The sequence below is a fragment of the Apodemus sylvaticus genome, chromosome 7 (assembly GCF_947179515.1).
Source record: "Apodemus sylvaticus chromosome 7, mApoSyl1.1, whole genome shotgun sequence".
Taxonomy (NCBI): Eukaryota; Metazoa; Chordata; class Mammalia; order Rodentia; family Muridae; genus Apodemus; species Apodemus sylvaticus.
This window is the reverse complement of record NC_067478.1, coordinates 70,761,797-70,770,474: the sequence shown is the minus strand read 5'-3', so window position 1 is coordinate 70,770,474 and position 8,678 is coordinate 70,761,797.

The window sequence follows — 8,678 nt, the reverse complement described above, 5'->3', positions numbered from 1 at the left end:
TTCGCATGATTGCTGAAGTCTGCTGGGTGGGAGAGCCTCATCTGTCAAAACCCTACGGATGGACGGATGGACGTGAGCCAGCAAGGGTGGAATGGAGGCAAGGGAGCTCCCTGTCGAAGGAGCTGGCAAAATCAAACAAGATGCCAGGCCCTTAGGCAGGGCTAACCGGGGAGCAGGGAAACTAGGGCTCAGGCTAGAGCTCCCTCCCTCCCTCCCTCCTTCCCTCCCTCCCTCCCTCCCTCCCTCCCTCCCTCCCTCCCTCTTTCCCTCCCTCTTTCCCTCCCTTTTATTTTGTCTCTGTGTCTTTAACTTTCCCTGGGGTGTCTCTGGGTTTCTCCATCTTTAAGCCCTCAGCCCCAGACTCATCCATTAACTGGCTAGTGGTCTCCTCTTCTTCTCTCCCTGTGTCTTGCAGTCTCCATCTGTTCCCGCTTGTCCCTAGCACTTCCCTTCACTGCCTCCGTGTGCCCATGTTTCTCTCATGTTCCCTTCCCTAGTCCTCTCGTTCAGTGTGTCCCCTGGGTGGCTGCCCAGTGCCAGGCCTTTGTGCTAGCTGTAGGAGTTACAGAAACAGGGTCGGCCCACCAGGTCCCCCAAAGAGCCCCGGGTCTATGGGTGACTCAAGTAACGGTTTTAGGTAGAGGTGAGGCTGGCATTGCACTGGCTTTCTTGTGTGTAGAGACAGCAGGTGACACTAGGTATCTTCTTCAGCCACTCCCCATCTCATTTTAATTACATTTATTTATTTCATGTGTGTGTGTGTGTGTGTGTGTGTGTGTGTGCCACAGTATGTTTTAGAAGGTCAAAGGGCAGCTTGCTGGAATCAGTTCTCGCCTTCCATCATGGGTCTCAAGTCTGGAGCTCAGGTCATCATCAGGCATAGCAGTGGACACCTTTACACCCTGAGTCGTCTCGCTGTCCCACCCCACTTTATTTTTTGAGGCAGAGTCTCTCGCTGAACCCGGAACCTGGGATTACAGATGTGTTCCGCTGCGTCCAGCCTTCTGCATGGGCGCTGGAGATCTGAACATTGTTCCTCATACTTGTCCAGCACGCACCTTACTGAGCCATCTTTCCCCTTTTTTTTTAATTAAATTTTTATTTCTGACAAAAGAAACCCAAATCCTAAGTAAGAAGTAAGGAAAACAAAACAAAACACCCCACACTTCCTTCTGTTCTAGGCTCTCTCCCACTCATTCCATCAGCCGGCAAGGCCACGGGTTAGTTTATAGCCTGTGTGGCCATAGCCAAGGAACACTGCTTCTGTCAGCATCGCTGGGGCTCAGAGCTGCCCAGATAAAGTGAAGGTTGAACCTTTGTTCTCACAGATGCCCCTGCTGGGGGCCATGAGGGGAGGGGACACTCATGGTGTTAGCTCAGTCACCAGGACCAGATCCTGAACCTGCAGGCTGATTGCCAAGTGTCTCTGAGGCTGCTGTCTGCACAAGGCTCTGAGGAGCTGGGGTGGGGGAAGGGAGTGGAGTAAGACAGGTGCCTGCTTCATTTCTTCTTTTTTTTCTGCTGGAGTAAAAAATAATGAGTTTCATTATGCATTTCCATACACATATCATTGAGCCTTGTTCACATTAGCCCTCTCCCACCACCTGCCCCTCACTCCTCACCACCATTTCTTGGCTCTCTCCACTCAAATAGGCTCTCTTCTGCTACCATGCCCTATCCCGCAGTAAGAGGTGACCTTTGTCTTTTCTTCCTTTGCCCTTCACTAGCCTCTCTTCTCCTACGCCCCTCCCTTGAGGGCCCTCATTTCTGTTCATGTCTCCCTTTATGTTCATGCCACATGTAGGTGACAGGATTCCTCACCGGACTCAGAGCTGCCAGATTTGCCTGACCTGACTGGTCATCAGACCTGAGATCTTCCCCTCTCTGCTCCCCCTGCATAGGGATCTAGGCATAGCCCAACATGTTCATGTTAGCGTTTTTATATGAGTTCTGGGGGATCACACTTGGGTCTGCACACTTACACGGTCAATAAGTTTTTGCTTCTGATATTAGGTCCTCATGCTTGCAAGCCCGGCTGAGTTATTTCCCTGGCCCAGCTAACATCTTCTAGGGAAAAAGTCCAAGTTGTTCTTGGCACCTGGATACATCTCAAACTAGTTTTCTTAGATGAGTTTTGGTTTTTAAAGATAATATTCATTTATTGCTTATTTTATTTTATTTTATTTTATTTTATTTTATTTTATTTTATTTTATTTTATATGTATGGGTGTCTTGCCCGCAAGTGTGTAAGTGGACCACATGCATGGTGCCTGAGGAGGCCAGAAGAGGGTGTCAGATCTCCTGGAACTGAAGTTATTACTGTTTGTGAGCTATCATGTGGTTGCTGGGAATCAAACCCAGGTCCTCTGGAAGAGCAGCCAGTGCTCTTTACAGTTGAACCATCTCTCCAGCGCCTAGATGAGGTAGGCTTGATTTGTCTTGTAATTTTTTGCATGCTTGTTTATTTGTTTTTGAAGTTGAGTATTATAACACACAATCCTCCTGCCTTAGGCTCTGAGATACTGAAATTATAAGTGTACAACAGAATACCTGACTTAGATTTTTTCTTTGTACACATGAGCACATACAAGTATCTTTGGTTATTACAGTTGGGTTAATTTGTAATTAATTTAGTGCTAATTGGCTTCTTCAAAACAGTAGTTCCACCCAGGAGCACAGTGAGATTATTGGTATTGGGGTTTTAAACTGCTTGGTTTTGTGGTAACTTATTATACAGCAACAAATAACTAACAGCCCTTTTTATTCAATATGCTTTCTGTCAAGTTGTAGAACATAAAAAAGCCAGTAGCCACTCTATTTCGTACTGACCACTTTAGCCAACTCTGCTGCTTTCATTAAGTTGCCTTTATTTTCTTTGTTCTAGAAAGGCAAACTTGAGAATACAGGAGGAAAACAAAACCAGTTTCTCTGAGTGTAGGAGTGTGAGCGCAGGGGAGCCAGCAGGTCTGCAGTGAGGCCAGCTGTCCTTGGGGTCCAGTCAAGTTGGATGCTCTCTACCTGAAGGTAGTGTTAGGTCCCACAAGTGGAGGTCTCTGCTGCAGGACTGTCTCCTACCTCAAACAGCAGCCGAAAGACCTGAGGTCTGGAACTTCTCACAGACCAGGCTCTAGAACAGGTTTCCCACGATCTGTTCTTGTGGGCCGCTCTGATGCGGGCCCATGTGCCTGTGGAGAAAGCCCAGCCAGGCAGGGAGTTCTCAGTTTAGTCTGGCAGCCGGAGGCACTGAGAGGCCTGTTCCATTGCTCCACCATGGCTTAGATAAGAAGAGACAGCCCACGTGGAAAGAGAATGGGGAAAAAGGGGATCAGGGGGGCAAGAGACAAGGGAGAGAGCGTGGGCAAGAGAGAGCAAGGAGGGGTCACACAGTCCTTTTGTAGTAAGCCGGGTTACCCGGATGCAGCCAGGTGACTGTGAGAGTGGAGTCCAGCCAGAACATTAGAGGCCTGGGGCGTGGCCCTATGACTGATGGCTACAGGGTTACACCCAATACATTCTCATACCTCTACATCCTCTGGGAACCTCCACATGTTCACTAGCTGGAAGCCCTCCCAGACCAGTACTTTGGGGGGATTCCTGGAAGTCCAGTTATGTGGGCATGAGCATCTGTGATCAGCTCAGCCTTCAGCTCCTCTCCACAGCTGGGGCTGAACGTCACAGCTCATCTTGCTAGGTCTTCCCAGTGGTCAGTTCTCACCCTTAAGATGCCTAAAGACCCAACCATCAATAACTCATCGCACCAAAAAACGTCACTTGGGAGATCCTGAGGGTCTTGGGGCTTCTGAGGCAGGAAATAAGGAAGATGCCCAAGTAGATCATTCACAAGATCACCCCAGCCATACTGTAGATAATTGCTTTCCAATCTTTTAATTTATGTCCTCATTGCATTAAGTAGGACCTTAAAACAGTATTACATAGCAAGGTAGCTGAAAGTGTCTCATATTTAATTAAACCCTTCCTGCTTCTCATTCTGTTGCTGTTAGCTATAGTTTGAAATTTACTGTATTCCTTTGTGTGTGTGTGTGTGTGTGTGTGTGTAATGTGTGTATGCATGCACATGTGTGTGAATGTGAAGGCAGAGTTCTATGTCCAGTATCCTCCTCAGTCACTTTCAATTTTATGTTTTGTTAAGATTTATGTATTTTTATTTTAGACGTATGAGTTTTTTGCTTGCTTGTATGTCTGGGTACCATGTGCCTGCAGTGCCTGTGGAGGCCAGAAGAGGGCATCAGATCCCCTGGAACTGGAGTTGCACACAATTGTAAACCACCAGGAAGGTGCTGGGAATTGAACCCTGGTCCTCTTCAAGAGCAATCAGTTCTCTTAACTGCCATCTCTCTAGCCCTATCTATCTATCTATCTATCTATCTATCTATCTATCTATCTATCTACCTACCTTCCTATCTATCTATTGAGACAGAACCTCATTATGTAGGTCTCTGTCCCAAAACTCATTATATAAGTCAAGTTGTCCTCAAACTCACAGAGATCCACCTGCCTTGCATATTTGGCTAGGTTGGTGTATTAGGATTTTCATTCCTGTGAAGAGATACCATAAACAAGGCAACTCTTAGAAAGGGCATTTAATTGGGGCTGACTTACAAGTTCTGAAGTTCAGTCCATTATGATTATGGCAGGAAGTATGGTAGCATCTAGGCAGGCATGGTGCTGGCAGAGCTGAGAGTTCTACATCTTCATCCAAAGGGAACCAGAAGCAGACTGACTCTCAGACAGCTTGGAGGAGGGTCTCAAAGCCCACCCCTACACTGACACACTTCCTCCAACAAAGCTACACCTACTCCACCAAGGACACACCTCCTAATAGTGCCACTCCCTGGACTGAGCATATTCAGACCCCCACAGTTGGCCAGCAAGCCCTGAGGATCCTCTTCTCTCTGTGTCCTCAGTGTTGGGATTGTAGGCTCACACTGCCGTGACCGGCTCTTTTGTATGAGCTCTAGTGGATCAAGCTCAGATCCTCAACCTGTACAGTTTAAGCCTGTTACCACTGAGACATCTCTCCAGCCAGAGATTTATTATTATGGTTTATGTTTTGTAAGATGAGTATATTTTGACTTACTGAGAGGAAATAGTTAAGTTTATATAACTTGTATTCAGCGTGTGAGATCACCTCTTCTCTTTTGACTTATGACAGAGATACGTCAGTTTGCTGCGGTCCCTTGTGGAATCACTATGCTCACAGCAATGCTTGCTAAGTGTATTTGCTCCACGTATTGTTGGATATAGGGTGGACTTAATCTGATTGGGTTCTTATTAGAACTTTGCATCCCAGTGAATGAGACTGGTGTGTGAGATTGCTGTGTGACTCATTCATTCATTCTGTGCCATCACATCAGGCTCATTCAGATACAATAGAAAGAACCAGGAAATCTTGAGGGTTTGGTCAAGAAATATCCACCAAAAATGGATATTAGCCAACAAGACCTTAACAAAGGGGCAGGCTATACTAATGTGTTTCAGGCCAAGGGAGCAAAGAAGAGATGGCAAGACAGTTGGAGACCAGCAATAATGGGGCACATTACAGAGACTAAGATTTCGGAGACCCGCGGAGGAGCCAATGTGACCAAAGTCCAGGAAAACTGGAACTGGGTTCAAGGAAGGGCTGATGCTCTAAAGGGAAAAGGCTGGAGTGTCTGAAGGACAGGACACCCCAGGTGGCAGGCAGAACTTTCTCTCTCCCCTGCTAAACTCATCCAGAGCCCCAGGGGGCAGACACCACTTTTCATAGGTGTCAGCCTCCAGAGGCACAGGGCTGATGGCAAGGGATGTATGTGGCTTGGGTGTGATTTCCCTCTCCTGACAAACTTCTGTGTTTGACAGGTTTGTAATGGGCTGGAGAGATGGCTCAGTGGTTAAGAGCACTGACTGCTCTCCCAGAGGTCCAGAGTTTAATTCCTGGCAACCACCTGGTGGCTCACAACCATCTGTGATGGGATCTGATTCCCTCTTCTGGTGTGTCTGAAGAGAGTGACAGTGTATTCACAGAAACAAACAAGCAAACAAATAAATGCATCCTTAAAGACAGGTTTGTAACAGCTATTTCTTGATCTTTATATAGTAATTTCCAAACCCATCACAGTGGGTTTGTTTTTTGGATTCTTACTTGTTACTAAGAATGGTGCTGTATTTTCTCCAATTAAAGACAGAACTATCCATGGCATATACTGTACATGCCAGGATGTCGGGAATTCCTTCTCTATGGTCTTCATCAATACACCTGGTGTTAATATTTTCCATTTCAGCAGTAAATTCTCAAAATTTTGTAATAGACTGCCCTGAACTCTGGTCCTAACCAGATTTTATAGTCAATTTAGTCTGGAGAACTGCTCTTTTCTTTCTTTTTTTTTTTTTTGTTTGTTTGTTTTGTTTTTTTGTTTGTTTGTTTGTTTTTGTTTTTTTGGATTTGTTTTTTTCGAGACAGGGTTTCTCTGTATAGCCCTGGCTGTCCTGGAGCTCACTCTGTAGACCAGGCTGGCCTCGAACTCAGAAATCCGCCTGCCTCTGCCTCCCAGAGTGCTGGGATTACAGGCATGCGCCACCACCGTCCGGCTGAGGACTGCTCTTTTATACTGACAATTTAGTAACATGTGGACTGGGGTTAAAACAAAACAAAACAAAACAAAACAACAATCCCAAGAAAGCCTTAGTATAGAATTTGGTCTTGTTTGATTGATTTACTCAGATTCCTTCTGTGGAATCTGTCTTCCAACTGTATACATTTTAAAGAAACGCCATAGAACCCAGACACAGTGAGGCACTCTTTTAATCCCAGCACCTGGGAGGCAGAGTGCTGGGTGCATTTCTGCAAGTTTGAGGCCAGCCTGGTCTACTTACTGAATTTCAGGTCAACCAGGGCTACAGAGTGAGAGACCCTGTCCGCCCACCACTCCCAAAAAGAAAAGAAATCCTTAAGTGTTCCCCCCATGTTCCCTGCTACAGGGGCGCTGACAGAGTCATTTCTTTGCCATTAAAACGAATTCCTCTGGTACATGCCTCTGCCCCTTCCTCCTCCCCCTTTTTTGCAGGGTCCCATTATGAAGTCCTGACTGACCCGAACTCAGTGTGTAGGCTAGACTAGCCTCCAACTTGCAGCAATCCTCCTGCCTCTGCTTCTTTAGTGCTAGGAGTATAAGCACGACCCACTGCACGGAGCTAGTGTTCACTTTTTTTATCAGTTGGGTTAGGAAGACAAGGAACTTTTCGGTGCACAGGCCTGGCTTTTCCCATCAGCTCGGAATGTTCCCCCCACCCCCGCCCCTCTCTGTTCTTCCTGGTTCTCGCTTTGTTTATCAGATTTTTCTCTTTGCTTTTTATCCCTTTGGGCTTCTCTTTTGTTTTCTCAGTGAATTTTTCATATCAGAGCTCCACATTCCCAGATTCAATTTTCTGCTCTTTGCCATCGTGACAGAAATTCTAATCCCACAGCCGCCTCTTCCACTTCCTTACAGTGCTGCTGCCTGGCCCTCCCCTGCCGCCTGCCCCTTCCTTGCCTTAGATTTCTACCTGCCTCTCAGCCTGCAGCCTTCTCATCTCCTATTCCTGATTTCACAGAGTGAATTAACTACAAAGCAGATGCCATCTGAAAGTTTTTATATTTTCATGATAAACCCTTTGAAATTGTTGGTCCCCAGTCAGTTGGCAGGGGCCTTCTGCTCCACCCACAGAGAAATCGTGGCCATGCATGCAGAAGCTCCTCCACTCTGTCCATCTCTGGCCCTCAAGGGTCTGTGGGCTAGGCAGCAACTGAGGGGCTTACACCCCCCAAGCCCTGAGAGCTTCAGGCCGGCAGCTCCAGGCAGTGATCAGGGCCCTCCTGGCTACTACTAGCAACTGTTGTAATGCTGGCTGTCGCGGCTAGGTAGGTCCCGCTAGTGTTACAGCTCCTGGCGGGCCTGGGGTGTTGCAACCCTTGGCTCCCACAGCCTCTAACGGATTTTTAGACATAAGGATCATTGACCCTTAAGTCCTAGGCAGCTACTAAGACTGGCTTCCAGTGACTGGAGGACATCATATCTCTAAACCTTCACACACCACACACACACACACACACACACACACACACACGCTCTAAACCCTGACCCTTTGCCTCTCATGCTTTCTCTCCTAATTAAAGAAGAGTATTTACTGTATATGGGGGTGGCACACAGAATCAGAGGACAAGAGGACAAATTGTGAGACTCAGTGCCCTCCTTCCACCGTGTGAACCCAAGGGTTGAACTCAGGTGGGTAGGCTTGGCAGCAAGCACCTTTCTCCACTGAGCCCTCTTGCCAGCCCTCCTATCCTTGTCTGTGCTTCTGCGACTCCTCATCTCGGCTGCCCCCTTCCCCACCCCATCAGCTATCACAGCCTCACTCTGGGGCTCTTCTGCTGCCCTTTCAAAACTCCTGCTGGTGCCAGGGCAGTTACTCCCACCTCCGCTGCTGCTGCCCCCTCCCCTGCAGCTGCCACCACAGCCGCCCCTCTTTGTGCTCTAGCTCGGCCTGCTCTACTAATGATAAAGATAAAATTTAGGCAAAGGAAAAAAAAAACACTCCAGAAAAGCCTCTTAATGGGCCTGATGTTGAACGCGGGGCAGCCTGGGAAGATGACGTCTCCAGCTGACTGGAACACTGAGATAAGGGGCTGGAGAAACGGCTCT